This window comes from Portunus trituberculatus, chromosome 38, assembly GCF_017591435.1.
Source record: "Portunus trituberculatus isolate SZX2019 chromosome 38, ASM1759143v1, whole genome shotgun sequence".
Lineage (NCBI taxonomy): Eukaryota > Metazoa > Arthropoda > Malacostraca > Decapoda > Portunidae > Portunus > Portunus trituberculatus.
In genome coordinates this window covers 34,616,543-34,639,042 of record NC_059292.1, presented here as the reverse complement: position 1 = coordinate 34,639,042, position 22,500 = coordinate 34,616,543, and the positions used below count along the sequence as shown (strand labels likewise).

Below are 22,500 nucleotides of genomic sequence, written 5' to 3'. Positions count from 1 at the left end.
CACTGTTTCGTGACATAAAATATGAGTCGAACCCTTGCTGATTGGTCCATCGGTAAAGAGTTTCCATTTTGCTACTGACGGGTGAAGAGCTGGAGACGGCGTGATGCGGGGCGGTGTGTGGGCGAAAGCATAACATTTACTGTGCAGAATTATTAAGGGTAACTGAACGTAAAAAGATCAAAGGCCTTTAACCTGTTGCATTCTGTCTCAGCTTGTGCCATAATATGTGTGTGTGTGTGTGTGTGTGTGTGTGTGTGTGTGTGTGTGTGTGTGTGTGTGTGTGTGTGTGTCGTGGCGTGGCGTGTGGGTGGGTTGGGTTGAAGGAGGTGGAGAGGTGAGAGTTTGTTGGATGTCTGGCTGTTTTGGTTTTGATCTTGTGCATTTTGATGGAGAGAGATAGATAGATAGATAGATAGATAGATAGAGAGAGAGAGAGAGAGAGAGAGAGAGAGAGAGAGAGAGAGAGAGAGAGAGAGAGAGAGAGAGAGAGAGAGAGAGAGAGAGAGAGAGAGAGAGAGAGAGAGAGAGAGAGAGAGATGGCTGTCTATGCCTCAAATTCACTCAACATACTCTTCTTGAACAGAAATGACATGTGAATTAATAAATATTGTTATGTAATAGATTAACAATATCTGTAGTAGAAGTGTTTCAGAATTTTGTCCATTACTGCATCGCGTCTTGTCTCTCTGGTGCACTTATTATTGAGTGGTGACGCCAGGACGCTGCTTGCTACCTTGGCACACTCGCACACCACCACACAATGCTGGCTCGCTTTCCGTAACCTTGAAAGATTGGAACTAGGTTTTCCAAGTGACCGGCAATGGTGGGATTAGTGCAGCAAGCGAAATATTTTATAATGTTTAGGTAGCATATGTGTGTGTGTGTGTGTGTGTGTGTGTGTGTGTGTGTGTGTGTGTGTGTGTGTGTGTGTGTGTGTGTGAGCATAAATCACGGGGAAGAAAAATAAAGAAAATAAGAAATCAAGAAAACATAGACAAAAAGAAAGGAAACAAAAAAAAAAAAAATGAAATGAATGAAGAAAGAAAAAGAAAACACTAAACATTATAGGTAAAGGAGAGCGGCTGACTTGACCCTCTTAACGCTGACTAAGCCATCCGTGACAGATTCAATCATTTCACCAACGTAGCGAGTCCTACTGACAGATGTTCCTGATGCCCAGCCCTTCTGAAATAGACTAATGATTAAGTCTACGTTTGGAAACACACGCTCTTGGAATGCTGGCTGTTTACTGTTTGCTGATGGCTGTTTTACTGTCTTGTCCTAGGAAATTCACACCACGTATTATCTTCCTGCTTTATGTTGTTGTTGTGTAGTTGTCCGGGAACTTTTCAAAGGTTAATTCTCTCTGCTGTTGTACGCTCTTGAAATGTTGGCTGTTTAGTGTTTGCTGGTGGCCGCTCCGTGTCTTGTCCTAGGGAATTCACACCACGTACTATCTATCTTTCTGGTCTGTGTTGTTTCTGTGTAGTTGTCCGGGAACGTTTCAAGGGTTATTCTCTCTTAGCAACTCCTGTAGCATCTCGTCTCGTCCTGTGGTTACTTGGACTGGATACATGTTCGTGACTATAGCGTGACGGGGCACTTGAAAAAGGAAATGAAAAAAATAATAATGAAAATAAACACTCTTATTTCTATCTGCCACAATTCAATTACTATTATTATATTTTACCACAGTTTTATTTGTCTTCAGTATTATGTAGCATCGCCGTATGATATGACCACGATGCTGCGGAGACTTACTTCTTGAATCACCCTCACTTTCACATCGTCTTATCAGTAACACCAGCCGCCGTGTTTCTTATCACCTTACCTTGTCTTACCTCACCTTTACAACCCCGTGCCATTACCGCCTTGGAGGGTCCTGCGATACCTCATCCGTTATGCATGTGTCTCCCTGAACCCTGAATATATTACCTTCACAAGTATCTGAAGCCAATAAGGGTCGCGCCATCCCCTACACAATAGATCTGCTGGATATTGGTATTCATAGACTAGGAGAGCGTATGAAGGAGAGGAGCAGGTGTGTGTGTGGGTTGTACTACTGACTTCATGGGACACGAGGAGGGGAGTGCCACTTGTTTGTGTGTGTATTTGTGTAGTCATGTAAAAATCAGTTTTCTGTTTATGTAATCCTTTGTCTTGTCTATAAATGAACAAACTGTGGGTATTTCTGATGTATGGACAAAGTTTTCGATTTTATTTATCTATTTAGTTATCTATTTATTTTAAAATTTCCTGATTTTAATTTTGTATTGGACCAAAATGTGACTATGTATTAAGTAGTATAATGTACGTTGTTCTTAATAATACACCTAATGAACTGTGTGTGTGTGTGTGTGTGTGTGTGTGTGTGTGTGTGTGTGTGTGTGTGTGTGTGTGTATGTCTCGGAATGGTGAAGTAAATTGTGTTGATAGTGTGTAACGTCCCTTCACCAATAATTGCAGTACTCACGATGCAGTTAATTTCATCGTAATGACTCAGAAAACCATTTTTAGATAATCTCAAATCTTCTTCCTGTAACGCTCTGAAGTTTAAGTGGAATCTTCTTCGACGCTAATGATTAAAGTCGCCGTGACGAGGAGAGGAAGGGAGGGGAGAGAGGTGCCGTCTGATCCGAGCCTGAATTCCAGAGAGTTGGGTATCAAGGAGAGGAAACACTTGACCCGCTTCGGCCAATGAGCTTCCGGGGACGATCTGGGTGCTGAGAAGGTTTTAAGTCATGGAAGCTGGTGGAGGGTAACTGAAGGTGGCCTTGGGTGTGTCATGGCTCGCTGTGACCTCTGCTGATGGTCCTATTTATACGGCATAGGTCTTTCTAGTTTAATGTGAGGTGGATTTGAGACTAACAGTGCTGAAATCTGTTGTACTCCAGCTATGAAATTTTTATGAAATTTTGGCAGAGAATCATCAATTTCAGGATCCATTAGTGTTTATTTCACGGCAACTAAACGTAAATGTGTTACCGATGAATTTGATGTATTATCATTCACTGTAGGAATGTTATAAATACACCGAAAATTATTTAACCTGCAGCTACTGGCTATATTTGTATGAAAAGTTGGGATTTTCCTTTTACCATTAAAGTTATTTAGGCACGGATTTTAAAAATTTTATAAATATTGAATTTTTATACTTGTTAAATTGAAAAAAATATTATTAGTAATACACTACCACATAACTGTAAAAGAAGTGTATATTTTGTGTGAATTATTTATTAATTCATTCTGTTTTTTGGGCTCAGGCCACAGATAACAAAACTGAGGAAAAAAGACGACAGTTCTTAAACGGACTGGAGAAGTTAAACAGATTGCCCGAAAGCAAGTTGAAAAGTACATTGCTTTGCACTGAAAGTAAAGTATGGTTCAAAATAGCATTGCTGTGCCACATTATTTTTCGTACTTTCTGTCATTGATAAAAGATAAATACAAAATACAATGAATATGTATAGCGGATCATGTGTTTGAAAACAAGGCTTGGTATTCATAGCAATCGACTGGAAATGCGTGTGAGTACTTTCTGATTATGAACGTGTTGTTACTGAAGCTTTCATAGCAAATATTTATAATCCTGCCACTAATTTGACAAAAAAAAAAAAAGCAGTGGGATAATGAACATTGTGACATTTAGTGTTTACATTCCAGGTAGTGTACGACTTTGGCACGAGTGAATGAGTCAGGAAGGCAATCGTGTCATTTATCCCGTGACTGGTTGATTGCGTGAGGCGTGTTCCGGTTTGTTAGGGTGGTTAGACACACTAAGTGGCTTCATCACATGTCAAATTCCAGTGAAGCTCAGATTACTTAATCTTTTCTTTGGTTTTGTTAGCATTGTAAGCATTCAGAGTACTGTGAAAGACAGTTTGCATAAACAAAGGAAAAAAAAAGAAGATAGGAAGATAATTCTGTTTCTCCATTAGCATTAAGAAAATAATCTGCATATGGAAGTAAAGAGAGAGAATAAGCAGGTAATTTTGTCAATTTTGTCATGTATTAACTCCTTCAGTACTGGGAAACATTTTTACCTTGAGATATCGGTGTAATTAAACTGTTTTATTGACATTAGGAAGCCTTAATGGAGGTCAGAAGATTAATAGCCAAAGTCTTCACTATTTTAATCCCCACATAAGATTTGGAGCAGTTTAAAATCACTATATCGTGAGCAGAATGAATATTAAAACACGTACTGAAGAAGTTAAGGGTAAAAATATGTAAGACGAGGTGTGTGTGTGTGTATACCTACGTGCGTGCAAATACAAATGAGTGAGTGGCATGCGTCATTGTGGCTGCAAAAGAATGATATCAACCCAAAATTGTGATGCAGCATTTTTTCACGAAGGATTGAGTGGAGTGAGTCAAGTAATACGTCGTTGTAGAGTGAGTGGAGTGACTGTTGGAACGAAACTGATATTCACGTAAATCTTTGTCTTTCCAGGTGAGTGAGGGGCGAGGCAGACAGGTGGAGTAAGCTCAGGTGAGGTAAGGTGTGTGTGTGTGTGTGTGTGTGTGTGTGTGTGTGTGTGTGTGTGTGTGTTTGTAGGATCAGTTTGATGCTACAACGCAACATAATTTTTTTTCTATTTCATCATCATCTTCTTCTTCTTCTTCTTCTTCTTCTTCTTCTTCTTCTTCTTCTTCTTCTCCTTCTCCTTCTCCTTCTCCTTCTTCTTCTTCTTCTTCTTCTTCTTCTTCTTTTCTTTTAATTTCTTCTCGTCTATTTCTTGTTCTTATTCTTGTTCTTTTTCTTCTTGTTCTCCTTCTTGTTCTTCTTGTTCTTGTTCTTGTTCTTCTTGTTCTTGTTATTGTTCTTTTTTTTTTCTTCTTCTTCTTCTTGTTCTTCTTGTTGTTGTTCTTCTTCATTATCATTATTATTATTATTATTATTATTATTATTATTATTATTATTATTATTGTTATTATTGTTATTGTTATTATTATTATTACATCTTCATCTTCATTATCTTGATCTGAAAATAGCCTGCCTGAAATGAACAATGCAAGACGCACATCCTGTTCTGGTTGACGGGAAGATTCTCAGACAGAATGGCACCAGCGAGACGTGGCGTGGCTCTGGTGTAGCTATTCATGGATGCAAATTTAATAATCTCACCATATTTGTAATTGATAATGCTAAATGGTGTGGGCGTATTTTTATTTCAAACGTGTCCGGTTAATTTACCCTGAAATGGCAGTCAGATGCGGACTTGATAGAAGGGTGATGTATAATGAGGCGTGACGTTTTGCTCATTAGTGTGTACCTGTACCTGGCGGTCTCGAACACTCTTCCCTCTGTGCTGGTCGAGTCTCCGCCTGTCATTATCGTTGCGGAACCGGACACAGGTCTAGGTTGCCCATCAATTTTCTCGACTCAGGAATGAAACCATATTATTTTCCGGACAAGTGGACCAAAAAACTATATTACTTCTATTTTGCCTTCTTTTGCGATTCAGGAATGGTAAAAAAAAGATTATATCGTAGAGAAATTAATAGAAGGAGAGTATTTTCTCGGAATAGACAAAAAATATATTCTACGTACATTACATTTTCCTCCTCGTTCACGTCCACAAGAATAATAATTTATAATACATTACCTAATTTTCTACAGCTGAATTACTGTAGCGGGGCCAGCCAGAGACTTCCCTTCCATCACTGAATTCCATAATAATACCCCTCTCTCTCTCTCTCTCTCTCTCTCTCTCTCTCTCTCTCTCTCTCTCTCTCTCTCTCTCTCTCTCTCTCTCTCTCTCTCTCTCTCTCTCTCTCTCTCTCTCTCTCTCTCTCTCTCTCTCTCTCTCTCTCTCTCTCTCTCTCTCTCTCTCGTCGTTTACTCTCCCTACAGCGATACTATAAGAGAGAGAGAGAGAGAGAGAGAGAGAGAGAGAGAGAGAGAGAGAGAGAGAGAGAAAATAAAGAAAAAAATAAGGCCCTTTCTCTTTCTAACTTTAATAATTGTATGTATAATCGTGGTTGTATTATCATCTATGAACTAAGAGTGTTCTTTCCTCATATAATCCTGACGACGTATGGATGGAGTGCGTAATCCGTGAGGCCCAAAGTTGATGGGTTCATTTCATCTCGGGATTCAGTTCAAAACACTGCTGGGCTTGGAATTATTATTGTGGTTAGGAGGCGTGCCGGTCCATGCAGGAGACAAGGAAGGGGATAATTACTCGTATGTTAATTGTTCTGATAGAGAGAGAGAGAGAGAGAGAGAGAGAGAGAGAGAGAGAGAGAGAGAGAGACATACTAATTTCACCAGTTTTATTTGCTAGATGTTTTTAATTTTTATATTTTTCCATCCACCTACTTTTTTTTTCATACTCTAGAACTAAAACAAGAGGAGTCGATGTGTTCCGCTCTCTTCCCACGCCTTACTGACTGCTAATGGTTGATTTCCATTGACTTGCTAATCTCCTTCCTTTCCCTTCCCTTCCCTCCCCCTCCCCCTCTGGTGCATTGAAAGAACTACTCTCTCGTGCCAAATACAGAATGATGTGTTTTTCTCTCCCTCTCTTTCTGTCTTTGATGGCAGTAGGGAAGGGATAGAGGGGGTGGTGACATGGTGGGAACGAAGAGAGAGAGAGAGAGAGAGAGAGAGAGAGAGAGAGAGAGAGAGAGAGAGAGAGAGAGAGAGAGAGAGAGAGAGAGAGAGAGAGAGAGAGAGAGAGAGAGAGAGAGAGAGAGAGAGAATTACGAAAAAAATGCCTTTACGTTCAAAATTATTGTGACCCGTTTTCCTTCCTATATAAAAGATAACATACTTTTTAGAAAATATGGGCGCCTGGGCTGCATCCCTGAGCAGTCCTGGCGGCGCGGCTGCTTGCTGTCCGGCGCCACTCAGCTCTTGGCGTCATGAACAGCCCATATGACCCTGCATGGCGCCTAATCTTAAACGCTTTGTTCCCTCTGCTCAATAATTTTTAAAGATGGTTGCAGTTAATTTTCAAAGGTTACGGTGACAATTAGCTAGGTTTGTATGACGGATGGTTAATGAACTTTCAAACACTACTGGGGTGATTAGTAAAGTCTTCTGTGACTGGCATGGTTAGTCACTTTTTAACGTGATTCTTGAACGGTTTATCCTCTTATTCCATTAATCTCCAAGCGCTGTGTGGAAGATTAGTCAGGTTCTGTTTGGTGTTTTCTCTGTTATTGATTTGGAATCCTTGCTAGACTATCGTGGCAATAAAAAAATTAAAAAAATTGAGAACATCTGTGCTATGGGAGAGACATTGAACGGGCATTTATGTTTTTCTTCCCGAATGTGATTTTGTCCGTACACTTTCTTTATGCATGAAAAAAAAAAACAACAACATTATGAGGATGGTTTGAGGAAAGTCGTGTATGCCATCCTGTGAAGGTGAAACTCGGAGCCAAGTGAACATCTAAACAGAAGAAAAAAAAATGAAAATGTCTGAAAAAATTACGTTATTTTGACCAGGACATCTTTTACATTCATTTCCACGTGAATATGTTGCGTTGTGGACAGATGGATGGAAGGGAGGTGGTGGTGTGTGTGTATGTGTGTCGCTCACCTCGCTGTCCTGTGACGAGGCTCTGGGGGGAGGTGGTGTGTGTATATGTGTCACTCACCTCGCTGTGCTGTGACGAGGCTTTGGGGGGAGGTGGTGTGTGTATATTTGGGTCACTCACCTCGCTGTGCTGTGACGAGTCTCTGCGGGGAGGCGTCCAGTGGGGAGATATGAGTGGAATCTTAAGTAAGGTGACCATTTCGTTCACGCAAATCGCATTACCATTTCTTTCAAGGTTGGCGATGAAAAGTTTTGCGTTTTAACTTATTCATCTTTATTCCTATATGTGTTTATTATTCTTTCTCTCCTTTTCTTTTATCATTTATTCATTTCACTATTTTAATGCAAGTAGTAGTGAAGAAGAGAGGAAAGATGGCGGGAAATAGTGTATAGAGAGGAGAGGCAGAAGTGAGGGAGAGTTGTGAAAGTTTTTTTTTTTTATTTATTTACTCCAGTGCTACATTCATACAGAGGAAAGCTTCGTCAGGCTGTTGTTGTTGTTCTTGTTGTTGTTTTTGTTGTCGTTTCTAGTGTTGGTTTTTCGGACAAAGTGTGCTGCCATGCATATTTTTTTTTCTTTTCTTTTCAGTGTGTGTGTGTGTGTGTGTGTGTGTGTGTGTGTGTGTGTGTGTGTGTGTGTGTGTGTGTGTGTGTGTGTGTGTCTGTGTGGATGTGGATGTGGGTGGTCTGGTATTGACGTTCTTGCATTTACTTTTGTTTCTTGTGGCTTTTCACTTCTTCATTCTCTCTCTCTCTCTCTCTCTCTCTCTCTCTCTCTCTCTCTCTCTCTCTCTCTCTCTCTCTCTCTCTCTCTCTCTCTCTCTCTCTCTCTCTCTCTCTCTCTCTCTCTCTCTCTCTCTCTCTCTCTCTCTCTCTCTCTCTCTCTCTCTCTCTCTCTCTCTCTCTCTGGCAGTCAGTTTATATTCATGTATATCTGTCTATCTATTTATCTTTCTATCTATCTATCTATCTATCTATCTATATCTGTATATATCTGTCTGTTTGTTCATCTGATTAAGCATCTTCACTAATATCTTTAACCCTTTCGCTGTGATATGCAACATCTCAGCATGAAAGGTCGTGTACAAAATCTTTCAAAACATGTATAAGACAGGAAAAAAAAAGCTTTAACAAAATTTATTATCAGGTGTTTAGCTTGTATGTCGATTCAAGATGGACGTAGAACAGTAATGAATGACTCAGAGTGGTGTGTTGTTGAGTAAACGTGTCAAATAAAAGTGAAAAGGGTAATCTGTACCTAGTTTTTGCGCACGTTCGCTGCAGGGATCCCGTTGGCGCCGCCCTGTCTCGCCCTTCACTTGGCAGGACTCCACTTCCAGACTAAAAATGGAATTCCTTATGCTTGAACGATGCTGAGAGAGAGGCGCTTCATTCCTACTCTTGTCTTCGTCTTATGATCTGTAAAACTATGCCGGGCTGTAAATTTTTCTCTTTCCAGTGTTAACGCACCAACTTGAATAGGAACCGATCAAGTTTTTAGTAGGAGTGTCTTCGTAAACACTAAACGCATCTGCTTTCAGGCCGAGCAGCTTCTGGTGGAGATTGTAAAAGGGTTGTATAGTCGTGGTGAATAGTGAAAGTACATACAAAACACAACAGGTCACTTAGATAGCTGATGTTTTTTTGAATGAGCGCATCTTCCATTGGACTGAAAATCTTTTGTGGGAGTTTGTAAAGGGGTTATATTATATAGTCCTTATCAGTCGTGGAGGTCGTAACACACTCCATCTGGCTGTGTTTAGTGTTTCCCTTTTATTCGAAGATCCATGAGCAACCGGTAGTTGATCCAGTGTCAGGTTTTGTAATGGACTTGTCAGCAGATCAGAGGAGCTAAGATTGAGACATATGAGTGAGGAAGGCGTCTCAATTTCTGACCTCAGTTTTATACGTTTTCATCTCGCATGCGTGGGAAGGAGATATGAGCCTTCGTGAGTTTTTAGAAGGCACTGCAAAACCTGCCTCAATTTTTTTTATGTAGGCACTAAAATATCACATCAAGTTTTATAGTAAGTGAATGATAGTAGGAATCACAAAGGTTATTACTCGAATTCTCAAAGGCATTTTTTTTTCTGTGTTATGGCCTTGTCCAAGATTCATATTAAAACGTTTAGAGTTGTGAGAGACTCTTCGAAGCCTAAATATCCTTCACTAGAGCCTGTATAAAAGTCGATGAGTTACGAGCTCGAAATGCTTTAGAATTCAGTTTATACGCTCTTGCAAAACCCTCACTGCATATACACACTTTATTTTCTAGTAAATCTTGATGTGGTGCAAGAAGACATGTTGACGCAAGAGAAGGGAGAACGAAAACAGGATAGGAGGGAAACAACATTTTCATGCAAGACAGTCGCGAGTGTTTTGGTTTGAGTGATAGGGAGAAGACAAGATACAAATTGTGGTGACTTCAGGGAGTAAGGAAATGGTGAAGTAACGCTCCGTCCTCCAAGCAAAGGAAGGAAAAAAGAAAGATAAGAGAGACAATAACTTCACACCAGAATTTCTTGAGTGCCTTGGTCTTAGTGACGGAGTAAAAAAAAAAAAAAAAATAGAAGTTACTGTGAATTCAGGAAATAAAAGGAGATGTTCAGGCAAATCCACTCCTCAAGTTAAGGAAGGAAGAGAGGAAAGGATAGAGAGAAAATATTACCACTCCCAACTTTAGAGACTTCATTGGCTGAAGTGAGAAGGTATAAATGAAGGAAAGAGCTTTTGTGAGTCTAGGGAGTAAGAGAGAGAGAGAGAGAGAGAGAGAGAGAGAGAGAGAGAGAGAGAGAGAGAGAGAGAGAGAGAGAGAGAGAGAGAATGTTTTCACTCAACTTTCGTGAATGTATTTAAGTGACATGGAGTAGATGGTTGAAGTAGCCCTCGTAAATCTGTAGAGTAAGTTAGGTATGCAGCTGCGCCCTTCAATTCCCACACTCTGAGGCTTCCAACAGGCGGACACCAGGAAGGAGGGAAAGTTGAGGCTCGGCACTGCTTCGCGGCTGATTACTTTCCTACCTCCCAAACCTTAAAAGTGAAGATCAAAGAGTAATTAGATTTGTGGCCCAAAAATAATGAAGTTCTTTGAGGTTTATTTTTTTAACGTAACCACAAAAATTGAGGAAAAAAAAAAGAGTAAACAAACACATCTATGAGGAAAATGGTGTAATTTTTTCCCCCTTCCTTTTTATAGAAGTTTTCGTATTCAGCGTAATTGATTGAAACGAAGATTGAAAAGGTGACGCTGCGAGAAAGAACACCAGAAAGAAGTAACAGGAAGTAAAGAAGTGAATGTGGAGGGGAGCGGGGAGGCGTGCGTGCAGGGAAGGCGGAAAACTGGGAACTGCCACATAAAAGGCCGTGGAATGTTTAGGAATACAAATTGAGGGAGGAGAAAAGTAAGAATAAAGATTTGTCATGGAGGAAAGATGGACTTGAGAGAGAAAAGAGCTTGAAAATGCTGGCCTTAGATGTGAGACTTTTCTTCAGTGTGTGTGTGTGTGTGTGTGTGTGTGTGTGTGTGTGTGTGTGTGTGTGTGTGTGTGTGTGTGTGTGTGTGTGTGTGTGTGCGTGTGTGATAGATAGCAGGTGTGTGTGTCTCTCGTGGCAAATCCCCCCAAAGCCTCTACCAAATGTTACTGATCCACACTGAGTAATGTCACTTTTTTTTTTCCGAGACATCTACAAATGTTCCTCTTAGTGTCTCCCTTTTTGGTCTTCCTAGTGTCACCTTCTTCAGCATCTACGTGTCTCCGTGTTCCCCTTTTCTTTCCCGCCGCACCTTTCCTTTCCCTCCCTCCTTGATGGAATCTTCACGTTCGTTCTGAGGTTGCAATTATTTGGAGTGAGAGCAGCAACTTGAGATGTAAATAGTATATAGTATTTTTTTTTTTTATTGGCAAGACATTTTCGTTGCAATTGGGAAAGTGAAATTAAAAAAAAAAAAAAAAAAAAAAATGAGGTTTGTAAAAGGCTTGTGGATGAATATTAGTCGGATGAGTTTACTGTGTTTTGTACAAGTCACATAAAGACTCCGAAATACACTCACACACGATCATACTCTTGAATTTCCCTTTTAACAATTATTATTCATCGGATATTGACGGTATAAACTTACAAGCCCCCTAAGATAAACACCCTTATGTGTATTCCAATGTATCCCTGCTACTCCCCATCTACGCACGCCGCCGCTGCCACAAAACCTCTCTGGCAGACTCACTAGCTAGGGACATGCGCGGTCGGGTCAGCTGGGTCGTGTAGATCGTCGCAAACAAGTCGTGGACGCCGAGAAGAATTTAAATTTCTCAAGGTGTATTCAACCAGGCAAGCTGTTGACGTCCCCTCCCTCCCGCCCATCATGTCTGGAGGTCATACAGTTGCTTATTTTGCCGATTCAGTTCTCCAATCCCCCGAAGAGAAGCCGCCTGGGGTACTGTGCCTTCCAAGCGGCGTGAGAGGAGGAGTGTCAGGCGCAGCGGACGTAGGAGAGGGAAAGAAATATTAACGCCTCGCCCGCCCGCCTGCCTCGCGCTGACCGGATTAACTAAATTACTTCGAAATGGACTGTGAATTGCAGCCGAGCGAGAGCGCGGCGTTTTATTCGTTAGAGTTGCTCTCTCTCTCTCTCTCTCTCTCTCTCTCTCTCTCTCTCTCTCTCTCTCTCTCTCTCTCTCTCTCTCTCCTCCTCCTCCTCCTCCTCCTCCTCCTCCTCCTCCTCCTCCTCCTCCTCCTCCTCCTCCTCCTCCTCCTCCTCCTCTTCCTCCTCCTCCTCCTCCTCCTCCTCCTCCTCCTCCTCCTCCTCCTCCTCCTCCTCCTCCTCCTCCTCCTCCTCTTATAGATAGATATGTAGAGTTCACCGTAGGGTGAATAATAGAATCTCCTTTCATCCTTTCCTGTGAAAATTCCATGTCAGTTTTTTCCATACTGCATGGTACTTTTCCAAGCTATTTTCCATGCCAGCGAAAGCTGGAGGAGTGGTGGTGGGAGGAGCCTTCTCCTGTACTGTCCTGTCTCTCTTATCTGTAGCCAGTTAGAAGTAGTTACCAAACAGCCTCGAAAGGACCAACAGGTCTGTTGCTGTTTGGCTTTCCTTTGTATTCCTTTGTATTCCTTTGTATTCCTCCTCCTCCTCCTCCTCCTCCTCCTCCTCCTCTTCCTCCTCTCTCCTCCTCCTCCTCCTCCTCCTCCTCCTCCTCCTCCTCCTCCTCCTCCTCCCTCCTCCTCCTCCTCCTCCTCCTCCTCCTCCTCCTCCTCCTCTGTCTCCTCCTCGATTTGGATACTTTCAAGATTTTTTTTTATCTCAGTATCCAATCTTTTTCTTTTTTTCATTTTTAACCTGCAACGTTTTTCTATTTAATTTCTCAACACTTATTTTTGTAGCGCAGTCTCTTTAAAAAGTTCTATGCCCTGGAATATATAAAATTAACCTCATATTTCTCTCTCTCTCTCTCTCTCTCTCTCTCTCTCTCTCTCTCTCTCTCTCTCTTTTTTTCAGTTTCTGTGCGTGTATGTACATGTTGGCAATTATCAACATGGGTGTGCGTGTTAACAAAAGGAGGAGAAGCAGAGGAGTAATAGGATTAGCGGCTTAACACATGAAACTTGGAACATTTAGAATTACTTGTTTATTTTACTATTTTGAACTGCAGACGATCTCCGGGTCATCGCGCCGCCACGTGTCTTGCCTGGTGTTCAGACTTAGGCTACATTGGCGGGGTTTTAGTGAAGTGGGTGACTTGAGGTTTGCCAGGACACATTAGAAAAGAATCTCTCTCTCTCTCTCTCTCTCTCTCTCTCTCTCTCTCTCTCTCTCTCTCTCTCTCTCTCTCTCTCTCTCTCTCTCTCTCTCTCTCTCTCTCTCTCTCTCTCTCTCTCTCTCTCTCTCTCTCTCTCTCTCTCTCTCTCTCTCTCTCTCTCTCTCTCTCTGATATGAGCAACATTGCCAGTAACAGAGTCGAGAGGAGTCGTTTCCGTTATACTGAGGTTCGATGGTCTGGTAGTAAGATCCAATCCTAAATTCATCAAGATTATTAATAGAATCTGTCCACTCATGCAAGCTTCTTTCGTGAGTTCCGTCCGCCACCAGGAAAACATCGGATAATAACACACATGTACCGAATTATCACCGGAACCGTAACCGCTGTCTTGCAAACCCTTGGTACAGTGGAACCATGCGTGCTTTGTGGTCCGAGGGGTCTCCAGGCGCACGGGTTCGAATCCTGTCCACGGTCCGAGTCTAAGTTGGGGTTCCTCACTCGGGGCAGCGGTTTCCTAGCGGGTGGGCTTTGAGATAGGAGGTACCCCAAAAAAGTATCCCCTTTAGCCCATAAATTCCCGTGAAAAGCCCATATTGGATAAAGAAAAAAAAAATAGCTTGGGAAAATTTGTCGAGAGAAAGAGAGAGAGACAGAGAGAGAGAGAAAAACTCCGATAACTCTCACTAGAGCCTGCGAAAATTTGCCGGTGAAATATAAAAGAAGAGAAAAAAAAAAGACAGCAGGGAAATGGCAGTATATTTGATTAATGCTCTGTATTTACTCTCATCCAGATACGAAACGTCCAATAATTGAGAGTCGTGCTGGTGAAGTGCATTACGAGACTGATGATTGCATTGTGAGGGTTAATGAGGAACGTTTGAAACACCGTATTCAGAGAGCAAGCGAGGTAGCATGAGAGAGAGAGAGAGAGAGAGAGAGAGAGAGAGAGAGAGAGAGAGAGAGAGAGAGAGAGAGAGAGAGAGAGAGAGATAAATAGATAGACAGACAGACAGAGACGTGTAGAGAAGGAGAAGTGTAGATGAAGGAGAAGCAGAAGGATTAGAAGTAGGAGAAAGAAAAGACGACGAAGGAGGAAGATTGTACAATGTAAGAAGAAAACTGAGGAGGAGGAGGAGGAGGATGAGGAGGAGGATTAAAGAAAAAATAGAATAGAAAGACTACCTAGAGAAAAAGAAGAGAAACCAAGAAGAATCAAAGCGCATAACACCAACAAATAATAAACCAATAAAAAGATGATAAAAAGCGTGGATGATCATGAACAGACGAACAATATTATAGTCTGTCTGCTCTAAAGTGGCTCATGGGTCTCGGTTTGAATGGTGTCCCAGGGAATACGTGGTTATCAGATCTTGAGGAAAGCCGTGACCTCTCCTTGTGATAAGTCCGCTGATCAACAGAAAACAAGTATTATTCACATCAAATGAATTACGTTATCATTAAGCTACAATATGTTTGAAATCCAGGAGCCAGTTTAGATTAGACAGACAATATACAGCTCCTTCCCTCACACCTGTCACCACCACCTTCAGTCACGGGAAACCTGCCCTTTCCCTTACCTTCACTGCGTATCTGTCTTCTAGGGACACTCCATCGTGTATCTCTGAAGCAGGGGAGACAAATAATTGACAAGCAGACTGATGTATAGAGAAATTATTGACCCTCAGCTGAGACTCTAATGAAAAGGTGCGACAGGTGAGGAGAGAGAGAGAGAGAGAGAGAGAGAGAGAGAGAGAGAGAGAGAGAGAGAGAGAGAGAGAGAGAGAGAGATTCCTACTTAGTTGTCTGTACAGGTGTGGTAAAACTCATAATTAGGAACAAGTTAATTAATTTGCCCGCGGTTGTGTGTGTGTGTGTGTGTGTGTGTGTGTGTGTGTGTGTGTGTGTGTGTGTGTGTGTGTGTGAGTCCGTCCGTGCCCGCGCTAAGTAGGCGATGCTCGTTACTAAAAAGCATATAAATGAACCTTAGTAATACCAGTTATAAAGAGAGAGAGAGAGAGAGAGAGAGAGAGAGAGAGAGAGAGAGAGAGAGAGAGAGCACATTAAAATTAATAGTCAGAGATATTTTATGGACCTGCTGCTGCCGCCACCAGATTTCTCGTATTTACTGAAGAAAAACCCATTACTACACGTACCCAACTCGGAGCAAAGCTAGAGACGATTGTAAAAGATTCAGTACCTTATGTTGCACCACTTCCGCGCACCACCTCATCATTTTCAAAGGACTCGAATTGAATTTAAGCGGGTTTTCAGGTGTGTGTTTTTTTTTAATGATTTTAGAGGCAGATGAAGAAGGTTTCTATGTTATAAACAGGAGGAATACAGGTGAGAATCTGGCTGATGATCTCTGTGGTGTTTTGAAATAGTCGTGGTGAGGAGAGGAATACTGGCCAATAAGTCTGTTGTTGCTTGTTATGTCTTCTATTGGAGTTAGAAAATTCTCTCTCTCTCTCTCTCTCTCTCTCTCTCTCTCTCTCTCTCTCTCTCTCTCTCTCTCTCTCTCTCTCTCTCTCTCTCTCTCTCTCTCTCTCTCTCTCTCTCTCTCTCTCTCTCTCTCTCTCTCTCTCTCTCTCTCTCTCTCTCTCTCTCTCATGTTCTTCAAACCTTCTTCTCCCGTATGCGATTTCCTGTAGAGAGAGAGAGAGAGAGAGAGAGAGAGAGAGAGAGAGAGAGAGAGAGAGAGAGAGAGAGAGAGAGAGAGAGAGAGAGAGAGAGAGAGAGAGAGAGAGAGAGTTATGGAGAGAAAAATGAGGGAAAACTTCATTGTTAAAAAAAAGAGGGATTGGTGATGATGAAAAGGAAATGAGGAAAGGGAGCAGCCGAGGAGGAGGAGGAGGAGGAGGAGGAGAAGGAGGAGGAGGAGGAGGAAGAGGAAGAGGAAGAGGAAGAGGAGGAAGAGGAGGAGGAGGTGGTGGTGGTGGTGGTGGTAATGAATGGAGGGTAGATATAAGAGGGTATGTATGAGGAAAAGTGGTGTGTGAATGGATGAAGGAGATGAGGTGAGTTGGGAGGGAGAATGAAAGTAAGGAAACAAGGGAGGATGAAGGAGTGATAGAAGGCTTAAGCTAGGCCAGACAAGGGGCTGTTGACTCGCTCTCCCATGCCGTAATTAAAATCATTTCACCTGTATACGTGATCCAGCCCGCTAATTACCTCATTTTATCCTCCATTCACTGTGAAAAAAAGCCTGATATTGCGGGGCAGTTTTTCAGCGGGTTTCTGCACAACACAGGTTACGAAGGGCTGAGGGAAGGGAAACTGTGCAAGGTTTTAGAGGTAATGCTTCCCTTGGTTTTATGTTTCTTTTCGTTTTGGCTTTTTTTTTTTCCTCCCAGGTTCTAGTCCTCCCAGGTTCTAGTGAAAATTATCTCGGTTTTGAAGAGTGGTGTTATAATTGTAGTTAGTACCGGTTTTTATAAAGAGAAAAAGAATACATGCAGATTTAGCTCCTTGAGTACCATGACGCGTTTTCATATTCATTCTTCTTCCTGTTTGGTGATTTTTATACAGCTTCAGAAACTTATGTGGGTGATTAGAATAGTGAAGATTGTGGCCATTAATCGTCATACCTCCTTAGACCTTTCCTGATATCAATAATATGGTCTAATGTACAAAAATCTCAAGGTAAAAATGTGTCCTGGTATAGGAGGGGTTAAATGTGATTTGGGTTAATGTTCGCTGTTTTACTCGTAATGTTCCTTCGTCTCAACTCGGCAGCGTTTTCCAGAATGTATTGGTAGTTATCTGAGTTATCTGATGTTCTAGTTGTAATACTGGTGTAAGAAAGAGGTAGAAAATATACATGCAATCTTTAAAAGTGATTTGGGTTAATGCTCGCTGTTTTAACGTCGCTTCGTCTCATCTCGGCAGCGTCTTCCAGGATGTAGTGAAGTTATCTGGGGTTTCATGGATGATGCTGTGATTCTAGGGGTAGTTCAGCAAGTATTCTGATCATTTGTGCGAAATTATCTATGGAAATGTTTGATTTTTTGAAGATAATCATTATGAAAAAAAAAACTAAAAAATGTAAAAATATTGTTTACCGTTTGACGCTAACAATTTTGAGGCTCTAATGGCAATATTTAGTATTTTTCAAGAATGTTATTATGGTTCCAGTGAAAGCTTCTGTATTATCATTACGGGGTAGAAAAGGCATGATAACCCGTAACCTTTATAAATAGTCTTAATGAAGCTTTAAAATGTTTCCTAGTAAGGGTTTCAGTTCTTTGCTCTTTACCTAATGAATAATGAATTGCGACTATTTTTCCTCTGTTTTCCCGTTCCATTTTTGAGTTTTGAAGTTTCTCATTATTCAGGTTTTCCTTCATTCATCAGTTAAGATTGTAGTATTATAACTTCATTTATTTGTTTTCAATGCCGCAAGAAGAGTCACATGGCATAGCATTCAGTATTTACATGACTTTCTGGTAAAGCCGTTACAAAGTTGTTGATGCTGCACAAAGTTTGCTCCTCTGTTTTGGACCCGTATTCAGAAATGCTATGCTCGCTCCGCACGACGATTTTCAGTCCACAGAGATAGTTAGGAGGATTCTTTTGACAGTTTCCTCTGATCATGATATACATATCTTATTAATCTGTCACTAGAACCGTAAAAACACCCTTAAAATCCCGTGTCAATTAATGTACAGTATTTTGAAAGTGCGTAGTGGAAATGCAGCTGAGAAGTATTTCAGGATACGGGTTACGGAGGCTCGACTTTCAACCAATGAACAGACTTTTACGATACCCCCGATGCCAGAAGCCGCCGGGGAGATCTGCTGCGTCGCGCTGGCTTGGTATTTGTAATAATTTACGGTCGGAGGCGCCGCACGAGATCCCCACCGTGGCGCTTTGAAATGTTTGTTTGTTTGCCCGGCTGTGTACACTGTTGAAACCTTCATTTCGATCACACACACACACACACACACACACACACACACACACACACACACACACACACACACACACACACACACACACACACACACACACACACACACACACACACACACATTTACATACATTTCCTGTGCGTTCTCAAATATCTATGTATGTGGCAGTGGTGCGTTTTAACCAGGATGGAGCGGGAGCGGCGCCCTCTACGTGATGTGTCCTCATAAGTCGGTTCCCTGAGCAAGCAAAGGACACCACTACCTCTCCCCTGCTCTTCAAGTCCCTCATATTTAGTATTCGTAAAATTCAATGATGCAGAGTTGATTGGACATAAGGAAGAAGACAGCGCGCCATGTTAACACGCCCACATCCGTCTCCTTTACTCTTCCCCCTCTGAGATCTATTGCCTTCCTTCCTTTTTTACTCTTCTCATTATGCATCGCTTCTTTCATATCCTGACTATAACCGTGTCTCTATATTTCTCTCTCATAACCACTTCTTGCCTTCGTTCCTTCCTAGTTACCCTGTCCTTACTCTTAGATGTAATGCTGAACTTATTATCTTCTCCATATCCCTGCATTCTTCTCACGTCTTGTCTCGTCTTCCCTGGTTCATTATTGTCCGTTCCGTTGTCCTCTGGCATGTCGCTCATTTTCTTTCCAACTCGTGCTTCTCTCTGTATCCTCCATATCCGTGTCCCTTTGCTCTCGTCCTGTCTTCTGTTCTGTAGGTCCTTATTACCGTTTCCATCCTCTCAGATTTCACATATCTCTCTTTTTACGCGTGTCCTGTCTTGTGTTCTCTCATACGTGCCTTGTTATTCCTTCCTTTCTGATATGACGTAAACAGCCCCACCGCCCGCCTGTCTTGTTAAGTATCAGTACACGCTGAAGTTGCAATGCAGTCGAGGCGCCACCCGTCTGGAAACATCGTGTTATTTAGATGCCAGACCAACGAGTTTAGTTCTGGGGCTTTAGTTCTTTTTATACTCCTTCCTTAGGGATTTAAGTCCTGGAAAGGGGGAAAAGGGGGGAATGATCTAGTGTTTCATTTTTTAGTATCAGGGAAAGGTGTGGAGGAGGTTGAAGGTCAGAAGTCGTGGCCAGAAGTCTGATAATTTGGCGCACTGGCTTCCACTGTGTCGTGTGTTTTCCTCTCTCTTAAGTCGTCTGATCAGCTGACAGTCTCCTTACGAAATCTGACAAGTGAATAATTCTCAGAAAACATAGGATTAAGATGAACGCACAGGGGGTTTGGTGTGTTAAATCGCCTTCTGTCGTGACCACGGAATGAGATGAAACTGGCATTGTTCGGGGTATAGTATTAGGGCGGGTCAAGAATCCTCGCTTTTGTCCTTCTCATCTTGTATCTCCAGAACATAATTCAACATGCATGTCAGTAGCACGTGTCTATTGGTTTGCCTTTTAATTTTCTTTTTACATAAGAGAACTGGCCAAGGACAACAAAATTCATATAAAAAAGGAAACTTTTGTGTAAGTTTGCTTGAAACATTATGAGAAAATATAGATTATCATATTACTGATGAGTCATAAAACATGATATTTCACGTAAAGGTGAGCAAACAAACAAAATATGAATAAATAAAGGCAGATGAATCCACCAAAATAACACTTTGTTTTATCCAATACAGCGTCAGTCTACGTCAATTCATTAAATCGATTCCAATTAAGTTAATTTCGATGAAAAAAATAGAATTCTCGTCAGTTTCATTTCAATAGCAATATGCCAGTTACCGCCGCCAGCACCCTCCAAGTTAATTTCACTTCTATTATATGATTTCACGTCTACCTGTCTGCCTGTCTGTTTGTCTGTCGGTTGATGGTCGTTGTGTCAGTGTGCCTTCGTCGGTCACTCGCAAGTAGGTCGTCTTATTCTCTTGCTTGTCATCACATTGGTTTCATCTTTTCTTTTTTGGCTATTTTCTTTTCTTAATTCCTAGTTTGTGTGTTTGTATGTCAGTCGATCCATCACAGTTCGTATGTGTCTTTCTGTACATTCATCCGTTTGTGTGTGTGTGTGTGTGTGTGTTCGTGTTTTTTTTATGTAAGGACATTAAACCCGAGCAACAAAAGAGCGAGAAAAAAAATCCCCCCCCTGTCTCTCTCTCTCTCTCTCTCTCTCTCTCTCTCTCTCTCTCTCTCTCTCTCTCTCTCTCTCTCTCTCTCTCTCTCTCTCTCTCTCTCTCTCTCTCTCTCTCTCTCTCCTCCTCCTCCTCCTCCTCCTCCTCTTCCCTTTCCCTCGCGTCCCCTCCCTCCTCTTTCTTTCTCTGTCTCTCCCACCTTTCCTCCCTCCCTCCCAGCCACCCTGCACAAGACATATGAACCTATGCCATTACCCCAGCCTTTCCTACACCGCCTCACTTGCCTCTGACACTCTCAAGACAAGTACACTGCTGTCAAGGCTGTCAAGGCTCCTATAAGTTACAGCTGCCCTAAACCATCCATTCTCTTCCTGTCTGCCTTCCTCGTTTCCGCCTCCCTATCCCTCCACGGACATCGTACTCCATTTCCAGTGTTCCCCCACCGTTCCTTGGGTCATCCTCAGTAGTTGTGGAGGAGGAGGAGGAATAGGAAGCGGAGGAGGAGGACCTGGAGCGTCAACTAGTAATTAATCTTGTTTCTCATTCCATCTGGGCAAAAATCTAAAGTGTTTCAGGACATGCTGCTCTCGACAGCCTTGATTCATTGGGTTGAGAGAGAGAGAGAGAGAGAGAGAGAGAGAGAGAGAGAGAGAGAGAGAGAGAGAGAGAGAGAGAGAGAGAGAGAGAGAGAGAGAGAGAGAGAGAGAGAGAGAGAGAGAGAGAGAGAGAGAGACGCTACATACTTTCGAAACAGTAATCATAAAACAGTTCTCCTTTATTTGTTGAGTTATGGATAATGTTTATTCATCACTCAATAAAATAAGGGAAGCTGTAAAAACCCACCTGTCCTACACGTGTATTTGTTTGCTAATTCATTCTTTTCCCTAAATGTCAGTGCATAATTCATTATTTTTTTCCGTGACAGGAAGGCGTTGATTTAATACCACACCACCATTCCAACCTTCGACCATTTTTCTGCTCGTTAATTAGGTAAATAATGAGTTGTTCACGAGGGACCGAAAAGCTTATTGACCGCTTTGATTGTGCTACATAGGCGAGAGAGGGAGTAGGTCGCTGACTGACTGAACAAATGGTGGCAGGCGGCAGAGTAACGACCCCTTCCCTTTCACATCCTGCTCTGAAAACACAACGCGGACGCTAGATGGCTGTAGCTCCTGGTCACCTCGGTCCTCACTCTCTTCATGATATTATGTAGATGATTTAAAAGGGCGTTTTCGCATCAAAAGGTGAATTCTCGGATGTTGCAAAATGAAGTGAGGAGAAGTTATATGCTCAAAACTGTAGCAAAATTAAAATAAGAAAAAAAAAATCAGGATGACCTTTAGAAACGAAATGAATTATAATGTTAACGTTAAGCAGGGAAGAAAAATAAGGAAATAGAAAATAAAAGTGGAAAACATATCAAGAACACCAAAAGAATAGGGAAACTATGGAGATATAGTGTAAAATAATGATATATATCTAGGGAACTGGTAAAAGAAGGGATTCATGCAGGGCTGTAAGAAAGCAAGAAAATAAAGAGACGGAATCGCTATAGAACTAAAAAGAATGATAGCCACAGGGATATACTAAGGGAACAGAAGCAACTTAACTCCTTCGATTCTGGGACACATTTTTACCTTGAGATTTGTGTACAATTAGACCATTTCATTGACATTAGGAAGGATCTATGGAGGTCAGAAGATTAAAGGCCACAGTCTTCACTATTTTAATCACCCACTTGAGTTTCTGCAGCTGTATAAAATCACCAAATAGTAAGCAGAATGAATATGGAAACGCGTCATGGTACTGAAGGGGTTAAGGAGTCTCGTTCAAGACGCCAACAACTGACTCCAAGGGAAAGGCGAAAGGAGAAATGAGTGAGAGTTGCAATAGAATTTTATCCTGTGCTTATGAGTGGCCAGGGTTTGAGGTTCCGATAGCCAGGGAAGAACGACTCGGTTTAGGATCCTCTGGTGGGCATTTCACAGTCTCTTTGTGCCGAGCTAGAGCACCGTTCCACAAAGGGTGATATTGGCCACCGACTGAAACGTGCACACCCACACACACACACACACACACACACACACACACACACACACACACACACACACACACACACACACACACACACTCACACTCACATCACGCACACCCACACACGCACCACCTCGTTGAC

The 22,500-nt window shown here is 41.9% G+C and overlaps 1 protein-coding gene across 10 annotated transcripts in view; it reads left to right on the top strand.

Annotated features, from left to right (window-relative positions):
* Window positions 1-22,500, top strand: part of LOC123515235 (A-kinase anchor protein 13-like) — a 567,618-nt gene that overhangs the window by 187,825 nt on the left and 357,293 nt on the right. Inside the window, exon 1 of one of the 10 annotated variants that reach the window (XM_045273801.1) lies at window positions 4,454-4,492. The exons of the other annotated variants lie outside the window; for them this stretch is intronic. The gene's annotated coding sequence lies outside the window, so the exon portion shown is untranslated. Of the gene's footprint in view, window positions 1-4,453; window positions 4,493-22,500 lie in introns of those variants that run through there. 10 annotated transcript variants of the gene reach the window in all.